The sequence below is a fragment of the Staurois parvus genome, unplaced genomic scaffold (genome assembly GCF_062004578.1).
Source record: "Staurois parvus isolate SC_StPar_1 unplaced genomic scaffold, SC_StPar_1.0 ptg002063l, whole genome shotgun sequence".
NCBI classification, from domain to species: domain Eukaryota; kingdom Metazoa; phylum Chordata; class Amphibia; order Anura; family Ranidae; genus Staurois; species Staurois parvus.
The window spans coordinates 90001-109049 of record NW_028319859.1 but is presented as its reverse complement, the minus strand read 5'-3'; positions in this window follow the sequence as shown (position 1 = coordinate 109049).

The window sequence follows — 19049 nt, the reverse complement described above, 5'->3', positions numbered from 1 at the left end:
TGTTACAATGTATTCCCCTCCCCCTGAAATGTCCCCCATGTTGTCATGTTACAATGTATTCCCCCTCCCCCCTGAAATGTCCCCCATGTTGTCATGTTACAATGTATTCCCCCCCCTGAAATGTCCCCCATGTTGTCATGTTACAATGTATTCCCCCCCCTGAAATGTCCCCCATGTTGTCATGTTACAATGTATTCCCCCCCCTGAAATGTCCCCCATGTTGTCATGTTACAATGTATTCCCCTCCCCCTGAAATGTCCCCCATGTTGTCATGTTACAATGTATTCCCCTCCCCCCTGAAATGTCCCCCATGTTGTCATGTTACAATGTATTCCCCTCCCCCCTGAAATGTCCCCCATGTTGTCATGTTACAATGTATTCCCCTCCCCCCCTGAAATGTCCCCCATGTTGTCATGTTACAATGTATCCCCCTCCCCCCCTGAAATGTCCCCCATGTTGTCATGTTACAATGTATTCCCCTCCCCCCTGAAATGTCCCCCATGTTGTCATGTTACAATGTATCCCCCCCCCCAAAATGTCCCCCATGTTGTAATGTTACAATGTATTCCCCTCCCCCTGAAATGTCCCCCCATGTTGTCATGTTACAATGTATCCCCCCCCCCAAAATGTCCCCCATGTTGTAATGTTACAATGTATTCCCCTCCCCCTGAAATGTCCCCCATGTTGTCATGTTACAATGTATTCCCCTCCCCCTGAAATGTCCCCCATGTTGTCATGTTACAATGTATTCCCCTCCCCCCAAAATGTCCCCCATGTTGTCATGTTACAATGTATTCCCCTCCCCCTGAAATGTCCCCCATGTTGTCATGTTACAATGTATTCCCCTCCCCCCTGAAATGTCCCCCATGTTGTCATGTTACAATGTATTCCCCCTCCCCCTGAAATGTCCTCCATGTTGTCATGTTACAATGTATTCCCCCCTCCCCCCTGAAATGTCCTCCATGTTGTCATGTTACAATGTATTCCCCTCCCCCCCTGAAATGTCCCCCATGTTGTCATGTTACAATGTATCCCCCCCCCAAAATGTCCCCCATGTTGTAATGTTACAATGTATCCCCCCCCTGAAATGTCCCCCATGTTGTCATGTTAGAATGTATTCCCCCTCCCCCCTTGAAATGTCCCCCATGTTGTCATGTTACAATGTATCCCCCCCCCAAAATGTCCCCCATGTTGTAATGTTACAATGTATCCCCCCCCCTGAAATGTCCCCCATGTTGTCATGATACAATGTATTCCCCCTCCCCCCTTGAAATGTCCCCCATGTTGTCATGATACAATGTATTCCCCCTCCCCCCTTGAAATGTCCCCCCATGTTGTCATGTTACAATGTATTCCCCCTCCCCCCTTGAAATGTCCCCCATGTTGTCATGTTACAATGTATTCCCCCCTCCCCCCTGAAATGTCCCCCATGTTGTCATGTCACAATGTATTCCCCCTCCCCCCTGAAATGTCCCCCATGTTGTCATGTTACAATGTATTCCCCCCTCCCCCCTTGAAATGTCCCCCATGTTGTCATGTTACAATGTATTCCCCCTCCCCCCGAAATGTCCCCCATGTTGTCATGTTACAATGTATTCCCCTCCCCCCTGAAATGTCCCCCATGTTGACATGTTACAATGTATCCCCCCCCCCCGAAATGTCCCCCATGTTGTCATGTTACAATGTATTCCCCTCCCCCGCAATGTCCCCCATGTTGTCATGTTACAATGTATTCCCCCTCCCCCTGAAATGTCCTCCATGTCATGTTACAATGTATCCCCCCCCCCGAAATGTCCCCCATGTTGTCATGTTAGAATGTATTCCCCCCCCCCGAAATGTCCCCCATGTTGTCATGTTACAATGTATTCCCCCCCCCCCGAAATGTCCCCCATGTTGTCATGTTACAATGTATCCCCCCCCCCGAAATGTCCCCCATGTTGTCATGTTAGAATGTATTCCCCCCCCCTGAAATGTCCCCCATGTTGTCATGTTACAATGTATTCCCCCTCCCCCCCGAAATGTCCCCCATGTTGTCATGTTACAATGTATTCCCCTCCCCCTGAAATGTCCCCCATGTTGTCATGTTACAATGTATCCCCCCTCCCCCTGAAATGTCCCCCATGTTGTCATGTTACAATGTATTCCCCCCCCGAAATGTCCCCCATGTTGTCATGTTACAATGTATCCCCCCCCGAAATGTCCCCCATGTTGTCATGTTACAATGTATCCCCCCCGAAATGTCCCCGATGTTGTCATGTTACAATGTATCCCCCCCCGAAATGTCCCCCACGTTGTCATGTTACAATGTATTCCCCCTCCCCCCCCGAAATGTCCCCCATGTTGTCATGTTACAATGTATCCCCCCCCCCGAAATGTCCCCCATGTTGTCATGTTACAATGTATTCCCCTCCCCCCCCCCCGAAATGTCCCCCATGTTGTCATGTTACAATGTATTCCCCCTCCCCCCTTGAAATGTCCCCCATGTTGTCATGTTACAATGTATTCCCCCTCCCCCCTTGAAATGTCCCCCATGTTGTCATGTTACAATGTATTCCCCCTCCCCCCTTGAAATGTCCCCCATGTTGTCATGTTACAATGTATTCCCCCTCCCCCCTTGAAATGTCCCCCATGTTGTCATGTTACAATGTATCCCCCCTTGAAATGTCCCCCATGTTGTCATGTTACAATGTATTCCCCCTCCCCCCTTGAAATGTCCCCCATGTTGTCATGTTACAATGTATCCCCCCCGCAATGTCCCCCATGTTGTCATGTTACAATGTATCCCCCCCTCCCGAAATGTCCCCCATGTTGTCATGTTACAATGTATTCATTTCATTTTGTATGGATTTGTTAAGTTATAAATTTAGTTTCTTATATTCATTTTCGACCGGATTCAGATTTTTTGCATTGGATTTAAAGTATTCAAATCAAACTGGAATTGAAAATAATCAATTAATTTAAATTAATTGTGAAGAATAGCTGGTTTAAGTCATAATTTGAAATTCAAATTTCAGAAGACGGCTATATTCTTTCTATTCTATTTTTTCCATGCTATCCTATTCTTTTATTTTCTATTCTTTTCTATTCTATTCTATTTTATTCTATTCTGTTTTATTATACATTTGAATTTCGAAAGACAGCTTTATTCTCCCTATTTTTTTCTATTCTATTCTTTAATTTTCTATTCTATTTTTTCTATTCTATTCTATTTTTTTTCTATTATATTCTATTCTGTTTTATTACACATTTGAATTTAAAAAGACAGGTATATTCTCTCTATTGTTTTTCTGTTCTATTATTTTATTTTCTATTCTGTTTTATTCTATTCTATTTCTATTCTATTATTTTCGAATTTCGATTTTGGAAGATGGTTATATTCTGTTTTATTGTATTCTAATTTTTTCTATTCTATTCTTTTATTTTCTATTCTCTTCTGTTTTAATCTATGCTTTTATATTCTATCTTATTCTATTCAATTTGATATTTGAATTCTGAAAGACGGATATGTTCTATTTTATTCTATTCTATTTTATTCAATTCTTTTCAATTTGATTCAATTCTTTTCTATTTTATTCCTTTATTTTCTATTCTTTGTTTTATTCTATATTCTTTTCTGTTTTAATCTATGCTTTTATATTCTATTTTATTCTATTCAATTTGAAATTTGAATTCTGAAAGATGGATATATTCTATTTTATTCTATTCTATCCCTTTTTCTATTTTATTCTCATTTTTTTCTATTCTATTCTGTTTTATTCTATTCTTTTTGAAATTTGAATTTCTGAAGGCGGCTATATTCTTTCTATTTTATTCTATTAATTTTGTTTTTCTGTTCTATTTTTTTCTATTCCTTTATATCCTATTCTATTCTTTTATTTTCTATTCTATTCTTTTCCAAATTTGAATTTTGTAAGATGGCTATATTTTAATACACATAGTCTTTGAAAGAAATCTGCAATGTGTTTATATGTCTCCGGTTTCCTCCCACACTCCAAAGGCATGCTGGTAGGTGAAGTGGCTCCTGTCTAAATTGTCCCTAGTGTGTGTATGTATGAATGTGAGTTAGGGACCTTAGATTGTACGTTCCTCGGGGGCGGGGACTGATGTGAATGTACAATATATATGTAAAGCGCGGCGTAAATTGATGGCGCTATATAAGTACCTGAAATAAATTAATAAATATGTTTTCAAATTCAATTCAGTTTTTGAATTCGTTTAAATCAGTCAATCAATTTGCTTCAATCCGAATTCGATTTTATTATTCCAAATGAAATTTTGTTTCATTATTTCACATTTGTTTAAATTTGTTACTAAACTCGTTTGGAATTATGGATACATCTGAATCTCCAAATAATGAAAACTTAGTCTGGATTTCAACTGAGAACGAAACGCGTTGCACTTCTCTACTTAGTTGGCATTTTTGGCTGGTCAGTCTTGGATGTTTGCAGCTTCTAGGTAAGTTCAGAAAAAGAGATTCAGATGGTCCTAGAATCTCATTTCAGACCCATCATCAAGTACACTCACCGGCCACTTTATGAGGTCCACCTTGCTAGTCCCGGGTTGGACCCCCTTTTGCCTTCATTCTTCGTGGCAGAGATACAACAAGGTGTGGGAAACGTTCCTCAGAGATTTAGCTCCATATTGACATGATAACGTCATGCAGTAGCTGCAGATTTGTCGGCTGCACATCCATGATGGTAATCTCCCGTCTTGCCTTTCTATCATCCGGAACCAGTCTGCCCATTCTCCTCTGACCTCTGACCTCAACAAGGCATTTTCCTCCACACAACTGCTGCTCTCTGGATATTTTCTCTTTTTTGGACCATTCTCTGTAAACCCTAGAGATGGTTGTGCGGGAAAATCCCAGCAGATCAGTAGTTTTTGAAATACTCAGACCAACCCGTCTGCCACCAACAACCATGCCACGTGCAAAGTCACTTAAATCCAATTTCTTCCCCATTCTGATGCTCGGTTTGATCTTCAGCAAGTCGTCTTCACCACGTCTAGATGTCTAAATGCATTAAGTTGCTGCCATGCGATTGGCTGATTAGCAATTTGTGTTACCAAGCAGTTGAACAGGTGGACTTAATAAAGTGGCCGGTGAGTATATGTGTCCAGTGAACACCATAACACTGCATTGAGGGGTGAGCCGGTGAGTGTAGACACCCCTGAAGACGAGGGGAAAGGGTATATCTCAAAATGAGTTGAATGTACTCTGGAATGTATCAGTATGACATGATAACATGATACACGGGGACTCTCTTTGGGTATCTGTTTTGACACCCTGCATTTTCTACAATTACTACTGTATATACCAAACATGATGAGAGGTTTATGTGTTTACAAGGACAGAGGGAGCAGGGACCGCTGAGAAACAGCTCTGGATGTGAGGACCATATGACATGGCCTGGAGGGCAGGAATGACATACACTATATTGACAAAAGTATTGTCCCCGCCCCCCTAATCATGTGATTCAGGTGTTCCAATCCCCTCCATATCATGTGATTCAGGTGTTCCAATCCCCTCCATATCATGTGATTCAGGTGTTCCAATCCCCTCCATATCATGTGATTCCGGTGTTCCAATCCCCTCCCAATCATGTGATTCAGGTGTTCCAATCCCCTCCATATCATGTGATTCCGGTGTTCAAATCCCCTCCCAATCATGTGATTCAGGTGTTCCAATCCCCTCCATGGACACAGGTGTATAAAATCATCACCTAGGCATGCAGACGGCTTCTACAAACATTGGTGAAAGAATGGGTCGCTCTCAGGAGCTCAGTGACTCCAAGCGTGGTCCCGTGATAGGTGGCCACCTGTGCAATAAGTCCATCCGTGACATTTCCTGGCTACTAAATATTCCACGCTCAACTGTTAGTGGGATTATAACAAAGTGGAAGCAACTGGGAACAACAGCAACTCAGCCACCAAGTGGTAGGCCACGTCACATGACAGGGCGGGGTCAGCGCATGCTGAAGCGCACAGTGCGCAGAAGTCGCCAACTGTCTGCAGAGTCAATAGCTAAAGTCCTCCAAACTTGGTGTGGCCTTCAGATGAGCCCAACAACAGCGCGTAGAGAGCTTCATGGAATGGGTTTCCATGGCCGAGCAGCTGCATCCAAGCCTTCCATCACCAAGTGCAATGCAAAGCGTCGGATGCCATGGTGTAATGCACGCCGCCACTGGACTCTAGAGCAGAGGAGACGTGTTCTCTGGAGGGACCAATCACGCTTCTCTGTCTGGCAATCCGATGGACGTGTCTGGGTTTGGCGGTGGCCAGGAGGACGGTACTTGCCTGACTGCATTGTGCCAAGTGTAAGGTTTGGTGGAGGGGGGGATTATGGTGTGGGGGTGCTTTTCAGGGGTTGGGCTTGGCCCCCTAGTTCCAGTGAAAGGACATTTTGGACAATTTCATGCTCCCAACTTTGTGGGAAGAGTTTGGGGACGGCCCCTTCCTGTTCCAACATGACTGCCCACCAGTGCACAAAGCAAGGTCCATAAAGACATGGAGGAGCCAGTTTGGGGTGGAGGAACTTGACTGTCCTGCACAGAGTCCTGACCTCAACCCCATAGAACACCTTTGGGATGAATTAGAGCGGAGACTGCGAGCCAGGCCTCCTCCCCCGACATCAGTGCCTGACCTGACAAATGTGCTTCTGGAAGAATGGTCCAACCTTCCCATAGACACCCTCCTAAACCTTGTGGACGGCCTTCCCAGAAGAGTTGAAGCTGTTATAGCTGCAAAGGGCGGGGCCAACTCAATATTGAACCCTACAGACTAAGACTGGGGGGCCATTAAAGGTCATGTGTGTGGAAAGGGCGGGGCCAACTCAATATTGAATCCTACAGACTAAGACTGGGAGGCCATTAAAGGTCATGTGTGTGGAAAGGGTGGCGGCCCAATACTGGGGGCAATATAGTGTGTGTGATGTAAGGCTTTCTCAAACTAACAAACAAAAAAGATTCTACTCTGACTATTAATAAAAAGAAGAATCTTCTTGCAGCGTCACTATCAGTCAGAAGGACAATGCGATCAGCAATGCATACTTAATTAAAACAAAAATATATATATATGTATACACTGTATATAATTACTTGCCTGTTGTAGCTCGGCAACAATCACTGCCTGTGTTCATTTTTTTACATAGAGAACTTATTTCTTATAACAAAGAAAAGTCTGCGGTGACACAAATCCTATCGCTAATTACGCTCAGACAGACGCACGCCGTCTCCGGAGAACGCTAATTACTGCAGCTGTTGTCGGGCAAAAGTTATTAGGCTGCAGGAACAAATCAAAGTATTCCTGATGTCATCTAAGCGGGTCGCTCGGTAATATTGCTGGACAACAAATACCAGCAGTGTCACGTAAAATATGTTTTTCTAAAACAAAACAAACAAAAAAAGTCCCATCTATAAAAAGAAAATGTCGCAACGCATTTGCGCAGCTGCCATGAATTCTGCCTGTATTTGGCTCAATACCCTGATTTCCTGTAGTCATCAGCCCCATCTAGGGGCCACAATGCTGTATTTTCCAGAGTGAGGGATCCTAGGAAACGCATTATAGAGTATTATTTATTTACAAACACTTTATAATGCTTCTACTTTATACATTTATAGGTAACGTTGATCCAGGGAATATCCGATTGCCTCTCGGGGGATCAGGAAGGAATTTTTCCCCTGCAGGAGCAGATTGGATCGTGTTTTGCTGGGATTTTGCCTTCCTCTGGATCCACTGTGGGTGGAGGATTATAACTTTTATTTTTTATGGTTGAACTGGATGGACTTTTGTCTTTTTTCAGCCAGACTAACTATGTAACTATATGTAACTATGTAACTATGTAACTATATGTAACTATACATAACTATGTAACTATATGTAACTATGTAACTATGTAACTGTGTAACTATACATAACTATGTAACTATACATAACTATGTAACTATATGTAACTATATGTAACTATACATAACTATGTAACTATATGTAACTATGTAACTATATGTAACTATATGTAACTATGTAACTATATGTAACTGTAACTATGTAACAATATGTAACTATGTAACTATACATAACTATGTAACTATATGTAACTATATGTAACTATACATAACTATGTAACTATATGTAACTATGTAACTATATGTAACTATATGTAACTATGTAACTATATGTAACTGTAACTATGTAACAATATGTAACTATGTAACTATACATAACTATGTAACTATATGTAACTATGTAACTATGTAAAACACAGAAAAGAGATGGCAGACAAAGACAGAGTGGTCCATTAAGTCTTCCGGTTTTTCCTTTTTTTGGGCAGGGTGTTTTTTTTTTTGCTCACATGTTGTAGCTATTATTATTATTATTATACAGTATGAATAGCTACAAACATGCGAGGGACAAGCAGAGATCTATATTGGACAAAACAAGTCAACAAAAACAAACAAAAGCAAAAAAAAAAAAACATTTTTTACTGCTGGCTGGCTCACTACCTCTGCTGGACGTTTATTCCCGGCATCCACTACTCCTGCAGTAACATGATACTTTGTAATCTTTCCTCCACTTGTGTCATTGATTTACTGTTACTGTTGAGCAGAAAGTCCCACCAGTGTTGTGCAGAATGTAAACAATAAAATCCGGGCTCTAGTTATAATGAAAATTCACTGGACGAATTTTGGGTTTATATGTCGATTTTCTGGCATTATCAATTATGGCGTTATCGATTTATTAACAAAATGTTGAAATGCACCCCGCGCTACTAAACAGCAAAAAGCTTTTCAGGGACCGATCAAAGGGATTAGTCTAGGCTCTCATTCTTTTTGGGACTTGAGGTCTCGACTCCCAAACTCCTGGAGACTTGGATCCTTGGCTCTCACCTGCTTGGGGAATAGAGGCCTTGGCTTTCATCCACTTGGAGACTTAGTTCTTATACTCTTGGGGACTTGAACCCTTGGTGCTCATTATTTTGAGAACTTGGGGCTTTGGCTTTTATCTTCTTGGGGACTGGGGACCTTGGCTCTCATCTTATTGGGGACTTGGTTCTCATTCTCTTGGGGATGTGGGGCCTCGGCTCTCATCTTATTGGGGACTTGGTTCTCATTCTCTTGGGGATGTGGGGCCTCGGCTCTCATCTTATTGGGGACTTGGTTCTCATTCTCTTGGGGATGTGGGGCCTCGGCTCTCATCCTCTTGGAGACTTGGGCTCTTGGCTCTCACCTTTTTGGGGTATAGAGGGCTTGGCTTTCATCCACTTGGGGACTTAGTTCTCTTGGGGACTTGGACCCTTAGTTTTCATTATTTTGAGGACTTGGGGCTTTGGTTCTCATCCTCTTGAGGCTTTGGCTCTTATCTTCTTGTGGACTAGGGACCTTGGCTCTTGTCCTCTTGTGGACTTGGTTCTCATCCTCCTGGAGAACTGGGGCCTTGGCTTTCATCCAATTGGAGACTTGAGGCCTTGGTTCTCATCCTCTTCGGTACTTGGCTCTCATCCTTTTGGAGACTTGAAACCTTGGTTCTTATACCCTTGGGGATATGAGGCCTTGGCTCCCATCCTCTTGGGGACCAGGGTTCTTGGCTCTCATCCTTTTGGGGAGTTGGGACCTTGGCGTTCATCCTCTTGGAGAATTGAAGTCTTGGCTTTCATCCTCTTGGGAACATGGAGCCTTGGGTCTCATTCTCTTGGGAACTTGGGGCCTTGACTCTCATCCTCTTGGGGACCGTTTAAGGACCTTTTAAACTGGCTCAGCCAGTGTTACTGAATGTGTCTGAGTGTTAAAATTTACCCTGGACCCTGCACTACTAAACCACAAAAAGAACTAAAATTGCTATACCCTCTACCAGTAATGTGACTACTAGAATTCCATACTAACAAGGAGCTACTGCCACTGTGCTATCACTTCCTTTGACAAAGTCTGGAAGGACGCAACGTGTCAGGCGGAGAAGTGACGTCATCACGCAGGACATAGTTAAGTTGCCATCTTGGATTTGATATTCTGGCCAGTGCATGTGAATGCAGAGTGAAACTGATGTATACATTTTATCCAAAGCTTGTAAACGCATTTTCATTTTTAATAATACACGACTCGAATTCCAAAATAATTTTCTTTCAAAAACCTTTTCTAAGAATTTTCATTCGAATTTCACACCATTAGTGGGACACATCGACGGCCGATTTTCGAGCCGCCATTGAATTTAAGCAATGTGTTGGGGATTTTTTGAAAAATGAACTAAGTTCTAATCAACGATGGAAGAATCAAGCTGTGACCTGGAAAAAAAAAAAAAATAATTCTTGGCCACGAAAGTTCTTTACTTGTGAAAATTAAAGGCTTGGTTGGTCGAAACTCGACATCAGTGGTGGTGCCCTCAGATTACAAAACGCATGAAATTTACCATTTTCTAAAGAAAATTAATTCAGAATAAATGAAATAGAATAAAATCAGGCAATGTTTGACCTGCTATCTTTTGATCAGCGGGGTCCAACCACTAAGGGGAGGGCACACCCATTGCCGCCCAGTGGTTCATGCGTGGATGAATTGCTGCAAGGCGCAATAAAGATCGTCAATCTATAAGCACGAGGAATTTTTTCATAATTATTTTGACACTTGATTATATTTCTAATTTATTATTAGATATTTGGACACTCTACAATTTTTATTGGTAACATATTATATTTATTATTTGTTATTATTATTGGTCAACAAATACCACCAGCATTGCATTTTTTTTTTTCAATTCAACGGATGAATTTTGGTTCAATACGCTGATTTTCTGGCATTATTTATTGATTTATTTACTATTATTTATATTATTATGATTTATTTACTATTATTTATATTATTTATATTATTATGATTTATTTACTATTATTGTTGGTCAGCAAATACTACCAGTGTTGTGTATTATTTTTTCTTTAAAAAAAACAAAACAAAAATAATCTAGTGACCACAATGCCGTATTTTCCTGATTGAGCTATTTTAGAAAAAAAAAACACTTATTGAAACAAACTTATTGAAACACTTAAAACATGACATTATTTATTTGTTTTATTATTAATATTATTAGCCAACAAAAACCACAAAATTTTAGGTTAATACATTCATTTCCTGGCATTATTGATTTGTTTACTATTATTGTTGGCCAATAAAAACCACCAGTGTTGTCAGTGTTGTGTATATAATTTTTTTCAGAAAAAAAGGGGGTCTATTTATAAAACAAAACATAAACAAAACAAAAAAAAAATCACTGGACAAATTTGTTTAAATATGTTGATTTCCTAAAGTTTTCAGCTGCATTTAGAGACCACAATGCCATATTTTCCCGATTGAGGTATTTCAGAAAAAAAATGTATTGAAACAAACTTACTGAAACACTTAAAACATGGCATTATTTCTTTATTTTATTATTAATATTATTAGCCAACAGTGTTGTGTATAATGTTTTTCTAAAAAATACAAAAGAGGTCTATTTATAAAAAAATGAATGGGACAAATTTTGGGTTAATACATTGATTTCCTGGCATTATTGATTTGTTTACTATTATTGTTGGCCAACAAAAACCACCAGTGTTGTGTAAATAATTTTTTTCAGAAGAAAAAAAAGGGGGTCTATTTAGAAAACAAAACAGAAAAAAAAATTTCTGGACAAAATTTGTTTTAATATATTGATTTCCTAAAATCTTCAGCTCCATCTAGTGACCACCATGCCATATTTTCCTGATTGAGGTATTTCAGAAAAAAAAAAATACTTATTGAAACAAACTTATTGAAACACTTAACACATGGCAATATTTATTTATTTTATTATTAATATTATTAGCCAACAAAAACCACTAGTGTTGTGTATAATGTTTTTCTAAAAAAATTAAAAAAAAAGTCTATTTATAAAAAAAATTAATAGGACAAATTTTGGGTTAATACATTGATATCCTGGCATTATTGATTTCTTTACTATTATTGTTGGGCAAAAAAAACCACCAGTGTTGTGCACATTATTTTTTCATAAGAAAAAAAAGGGGGGTCTATTTATAAAACAAAACAGAAAAAAAAATCGCTGGACAAATTTGTTTTAATTTTTTGATTTCCTAAAATCTTCAGCACCATCTAGTGATCACAATTAGAGATGAGCGAATTATTCAAAAATTCGATTCGGCTGATTCGCCGAATTTTCGGGAGAAATTCGATTCGATGCGAATTTATTCGCTGCGAATTTAACTTATTAAAAGGGTTTCTAGGCTTCAGAGAGCCTTTATATTAGTGCAGAACACTGTACCTTTAATTTAAATGCCCTTGGAGTCTGCTGGGGAAGAGAAATAATACTGTCAGTCAGTATGACATGCAGATGAGTGCCGTCGATCTTAGAATCACCGCACACTTCACTCATTTGGGCAGTCACGGGGCACGACGAAGAAGAAGAAGAAGATGAAGAAGAAGAAGAAGAAGAAGAAGAAGAAGATGAAGAAGAAGAAGAAGAATGAAAAGAAGAATGAAAAGAAGAAGAATGAAAAGAAGAAGAAGAAGAATGAAAAGAAGAATGAGAAGAAGAATGAGAAGAATGAAAAGAAGAATGAAAAGAAGAAGAAGAAGAATGAAAAGAAGAATGAGAAGAAGAATGAAAAGAAGAATGAGAAGAATGAAAAGAAGAATGAAAAGAAGAATGAAAAGAAGAATGAAAAGAAGAAGAAGAAGAATGAAAAGAAGAAGAAGAAGAATGAAAAGAAGAATGAAAAGAAGAAGAAGAAGAATGAAAAGAAGAAGAAGAAGAATGAAAAGGAGAAGAATGAAAAGAAGAATGAAAAGAAGAATGAAAAGAAGAAGAAGAATGAAAAGAAGAAGAAGAATGAATGAAAAGAAGAAGAAGAAGAATGAAAAGAAGAATGAAAAGAAGAAGAATGAAAAGAAGAAGAAGAAGAATGAAAAGAAGAATGAAAAGAAGAAGAATGAAAAGAAGAAGAAGAAGAATGAAAAGAAGAAGAAGAAGAATGAAAAGAAGAATGAGAAGAAGAATGAAAATAAGAATGAAAAGAAGAATGAGAAGAATGAAAAGAAGAATGAAAAGAAGAAGAAGAAGAATGAAAAGAAGAAGAAGAAGAATGAAAAGAAGAATGAGAAGAATGAAAAGAAGAAGAAGAAGAATGAAAAGAAGAATGAAAAGAAGAAGAAGAAGAATGAAAAGAAGAAGAAGAAGAATGAAAAGAAGAATGAAAAGAAGAAGAAGAAGAATGAAAAGAAGAAAAAGAAGAATCAAAAGAAGAAGAAGAAGAATGAAAAGAAGAAGAAGAATCAAAAGAAGAAGAATTCCAGTACAGCAAAAAGTGTCCCTGCAGAGAGCTCCGCTATTTCTGACAGTTCTCTGACAGTTCCTTCACATGTACAGCGGTTGAAACATTGTATCTATTTATTTCCGAATAAAAACATCTGTATCCTAAATGGAAACAAATAGATACAATGTTTCAACCGCTGTAAATGTGAAGGAACTGTCAGAGAACTGTCAGAAATAGCGGAGCTCTCTGCAGTGACACTTTTGGCCGGCTGATCGGGGAAAATTCGATTCGTGCATCCGAAGTTTGCTAAAATTCGGATTCGGTGCGAATCGAATTTTTCCTAATATTCGAAACGAATTCCACTTCGCCAAGTTCGATTCGCTCATCTCTAATCACAATGCCATATTTTCCTGATTGAGGTATTTCAGAAAAAAAAAAATTAATAAAACAAACTTATTGAAAAACTTAAAACATGGCATTATTTATTTATTGCATTATTAATATTATTAGCCAATGTAAATCACCAGTGTTGTGTATAGTGTTTCTCTAAAAAATACAAAAAAAGGTCTATTTATAAAAAAATTAATAGGACAAAGTTTGGGTTAATATATTGATTTCCTGGGATTATTGATTTGTTTACTATTATTATTGGCCAACAAAAACCACAAGTGTTGTTTATATTATTTTTTCAGAAGAAAAAAAAGGGGGGTCTATTTATAAAACAAAACAAAAAAAATTGCTGGAAAAATTTGGCTTAATACGGCAATTTTCCTATGTTCACCAGCTAAAAATGTGATATTTTGCTTGCTTAGATATTTAAGGAAAAAACATAATAAGGCATTAATGATTAAAGCATTATGGCATTATTGGGGAATCTATTATTTTTGTTGTGTATAATATATTTTTTCTAAGAAAAAAAAGGGGCTCTATTTATAAAAAAATTATTTTTGTTGTGTTTAATATATTTTTTCTAAGAAAAAAAGGGGCTCTATTTATAAAAAAAATCATTTTTGTTGTGTATAATATATTTTTTCTGAAAAAAAAAGGGGGCTCTATTTATGAAAGAATTAATCGGACGAACGTCACAGGTATTGACACAATTCTAACTGTATTTGGCCTAATAACTTGGGGTGTCCCATTAAGGTTTTTAATAGTTTTTTTTAATTTTATTTTATATAAAAACAAAGTGTTGATTTTGAAAAGTGCCAAAAATTAATAAAGTAATAATAATAAAAAGGGTGCACTTTTCCTAATGAATATTTAAAAAAAAAAATCTACCAGGTACATATATTTCTATCCAATCACAAACACCCTGTAAAGATTCCTGAAATATTCCCTAATTTTTCAGGGTGAAAGGTTTGTGTGCCTCAGCCGCGATGATACAAAATGAATAAACAGTTGATTGATAAAACAGTCAGTTCAGTCTGGAGAAACGATAAAATCCCCATAAAATGGGCTCCATTTGTTCCGAAGAAATTGTGAGATTTACCATCAGTCTCTTGTCACGCTGATTGCCCCATTTATCACTGAGCGAGCCGCACCGACTACCAAATGTGCTTCCTGGGGAGACGTTGTAGCACATTACAAATTGAACGAGAGCCGCATCCATCATCTTCGGCGCAGGGAAGGAAGACGCACTACCTGGCCTTCAGTTCTTCCCACCTATCGGAAAATAAACGACACGAATGGCACCTACAGATTGAAGGCTCAGCAGGTGAAAGCTTTCCAGGGATGGATTGGAGGGATTTGCCGTGGCTCTCAACCTCTTGTAAACTTTGGGCCTTGGCTCTCATTCTCTTGGAAACTTGGGGTCGTGGCTTTCATCCACTTGGGGACTTAGCTCTCATCCTCTTGGGGACTTGGTTCTCATCCTCTTGATTACTTGAACCCTTGGCTCTCATTATTTTGGGGACTTGGGGCCTTGTTCTCATTTTCTTGGGGACTTGGGGCCTTGGCTCTCATGATCTTGGGGAATTGGGGCCTTGGCTCTCACCCAATTGGGGACTTGGGACCTTTGAGTCTCATTCTCTTGAGGACTTGGAGTCTTGGCTCTCATGATCTTGAGGAATAGGGGCCTTGGCTCTCATCCAGTTGGGGACTTGAGGTCTTGGCTCTCATCCTCTTGGAGACTTGGACCCTAGGCTTTCATTCTTTGGAGATATGGGGCCTTGGCTCTTATCCTCTTGGGGGCAGGGGGCCTTGGTTCTCATCCTCTTGGGGACTTAGGACCTTGGTGGTTCTCATACGCTTGGGGACTTGAGCACTTGGTTTGCATCCTTTTGGAAACTTGGGGCCTTGGTTCTCATCCTCTTGGGGACTTGGGGTCTTAAGTCTCATTCTTTTGAGGACTTGGGGTCTTGGCTTTCATCCACTTGGGAACTTAGCTCTCATCCTCTTGGGGACTTGGTTCTCATCCTCTTGGGGACTTGGGGTCTTAAGTCTCATTCTTTTGAGGACTTGAGGTCTTGGCTTTCATCCTCTTGGGAACTTTGGGCCTGGGCTCTCATTCCCTTGAAAACTTGGGGTCTTGGCTTTCATCCACTTGGGGACTTGGTTCTCATCCTCTTGATTACTTGAATCCTTGGCTCTCATTATTTTGGGGACTTGGGGCCTTGTTCTCATTTTCTTGGGGATTTGGGGCTTTGGCTCTCTACCGCTTGGGGACTTGGGGCCTTGGCTCTCGTGATCTTGGGGATTTGGGGCCTCTGCTCTCATCCAATTGGGGAATTAGGACCTGAGTTCTCATACTCTTGGGGACTTGGACCCTTGAGTCTCATTCTCTTGAGGACTTGGAGTCTTGGCTCTCATGATCTTGAGGAATAGGGGCCTTGGCTCTCATCCAGTTGGGGACTTGAGGCCTTGGCTCTCATCTTCTTGGAGACTTGGACCCTAGGCTTTCATTCTTTGGAGATATGGGGCCTTGGCTCTCATCCTCTTGGGGGCAGGGGGCCTTGGTTCTCATCCTCTTAGGGACTTAGGACCTTGGTGGTTCTCATACGCTTGGGGACTTGAGCACTTGGTTTGTATCCTTTTGGAAACTTGGGGCCTTGTTTCTCATCCTCTTGGGGCCTTGGCTCTCATCCTCTTGGGGACTTGGAGTCTTAAGTCTCATTTTTTTGAGGACTAAAGTTCTTGGCATTCATCCTCTTGGGAACTTTGGGCCTCGGCTCTCATTCCCTTGGAAACTTGGGGTCTTGGCTTTCATCCACTTGGGGACTTAGCTCTTATGATCTTGGGGACTTGGTTCTTGTCCTTTTGATTACTTGAACCTTTGGCAATCATTATTTTGGGGACTTGGGGCCTTGTTCTCATTTTCTTGGGGATTTGGGGCCTTGGCTCTCAACTTCTTGGGGACTTGGGGCCTTGGCTCTCATGATCTCGAGGAATTGGGGCCTTGACTCTCATCCAATTGGGGACTTGGGACCAGAGTTCTCATACTCTTGGGGACTTGGACCCTTGAGTCTCATCCTCTTGAGGACTTGGAGTCTTGGCTCTCATGATCTTGAGGAATAGGGGCCTTGGCTCTCATCCAGTTGGGGACTTGAGGCCTTGGCTCTCATCTTCTTGGAGACTTGGACCCTAGGCTTTCATTCTTTGGAGATATGGGGCCTTGGCTCTCATCCTCTTGGGGGCAGGGGGCCTTGGTTCTCATCCTCTTGGGGACTTAGGACCTTGGTGGTTCTCATACGCTTGGGGACTTGAGCACTTGGTTTGCATCCTTTTGGAAACTTGGGGCCTTGGTTCTCATCCTCTTGGGGCCTTGGGGTCTTAAGTCTCATTCTTTTGAGGACTTGAGGTCTTGGCTTTCATCCTCTTGGGAACTTTGGGCCTCGGCTCTCATTCCCTTGGAAACTTGGGGTCTTGGCTTTCATCCACTTGGGGACTTGGCTCTCATCCTCTTGGGGACTTGGTTCTCATCCTCTTGATTACTTGAACCCTGGCTCTCAATATTTTGGGGACTTGGGGACTTTGGGCCTTGTTCTCATTTTCTTGGGGATTTGGGGCCTTGGCTCTCTACCGCTTGGGGACTTGGGGCCTTGGCTCTTGTGATCTTGGGGATTTGGGGCCTTTGCTCTCATCCAATTGGGGAATTAGGACCTGAGTTCTCATACTCTTGGGGACTTGGACCCTTGAGTCTCATTCTCTTGAGGACTTGGAGTCTTGGCTCTCATGATCTTGAGGAATAGGGGCCTTGGCTCTCATCCAGTTGGGGACTTGAGGCCTTGGCTCTCATCTTCTTGGAGACTTGGACCCTTGGCTTTCATTCTTTGGAGATATGGGGCCTTGGCTCTCATCCTCTTCGGGGCAGGGGGCCTTGGTTCTCATCTTCTTGGGGACTTAGGATCTTGGTGGTTCTCATATGCTTGGGGACTTGAGCACTTGGTTTGCATCCTTTTGGAAACTTGGGGCCTTGTTTCTCATCCCCTTGGGGCCTTGGGGTCTTAAGTCTCATTTTTTTGAGGTTTTGGCTTTCATCCTCTTGGGAACTTTGGGCCTCGGCTCTCATTCCCTTGGAAACTTGGGGTCTTGGCTTTTATCCACTTGGGGACTTAGCTCTCATCCTCTTGGGGACTTGGTTCTCATCCTCTTGATTACTTGAACCCTTGGCACTCATTATTTTGGGGACTTGGGGCCTTGTTCTCATTTTCTTGGGGATTTGGGGCCTTGGCTCTCAACCTCTTGGGAACTTGGCTCTCGTGATCTCGAGGAATTGGGGCCTTGACTCTCATCCAGTTGGGGACTTGGGACCTGAGTTCTCATACTCTTGGGGACACAAGTCCCTCAACTCCTTACACTTGCCTATTTTTTCTGCTTTCAATTTCAGGGACAACATATTCACTTGCTCTCTAATATATCCCCCCCACTTTCAGGTGCCATTGTCATGAGATAGTCATTCACTTTTCTGTCAGTGCTCAGAATGTCTGATCAGTATACAGTATATATATATATACAGGCGCACCTCGGTTTATGAACGCCTCGGTTAGCGGAATTTTCGGTATACCAATGAAAATCCATTGAAAATAATGACTTGGTTTAAAAAATGTTTTCGCAATGTGAAGCAAGTTTCCCCAGAATGCATTGCGCCTGGGAGGTTTATAGCGCCGGCCCCGTGCCTTTAAAGTGCACTTTATAAGGAGTTTTGAACAGATAAGACTTTTTTTTACATTTTTCTGACCTCCGGAACGAATTAATTGGTTTTCGATGCATTTATGAATTAATTTTTAATCATGTCCCTGTACAGTATTTATGCCTTTAACTGCCTCCTGCCCGCCATATAGTCCAATGACGGGCGCAAGGCGGTTCTCTCGTTCTGGGAGGACATCATATGACATCCTCCAATTCTCACTGCGCATGCGTGGCTAAGGGAACGCGCAGCGCGGCGATCGGCGTTGCGCTGTGTCTCTCGGACACAGCGGATCACCGATCCACGGAAGGAGCTGAAGATGTCGGCTCGGTCATGTGATCAGCTGTGTCCAATCACAGCTGATGGTATGTAAACAGGGAAATGCCGGTTATCAGCGTTTCTCTCCTCACGAGCTGTCACACTGACAGAGGAGAGGAGAGCCAGTGAGGGGAGATGTGCCCTGATGATCAGTGTAGCCCCAGCAGTGCCACCTGTCAGTGTCCATCAGTGCCAGCTGTCAGTGCCACATCACTGCCACATATCAGTGCCCATCTGAGCTGCCTTTCAGTGTCGGCCATCAGTGCCAGTCAGTGCCACCTATCAGTGCCAGTCAGTTCCGCCTTTCAGTGCCCATCAGTGATGCCTATCAATGCCCATCAG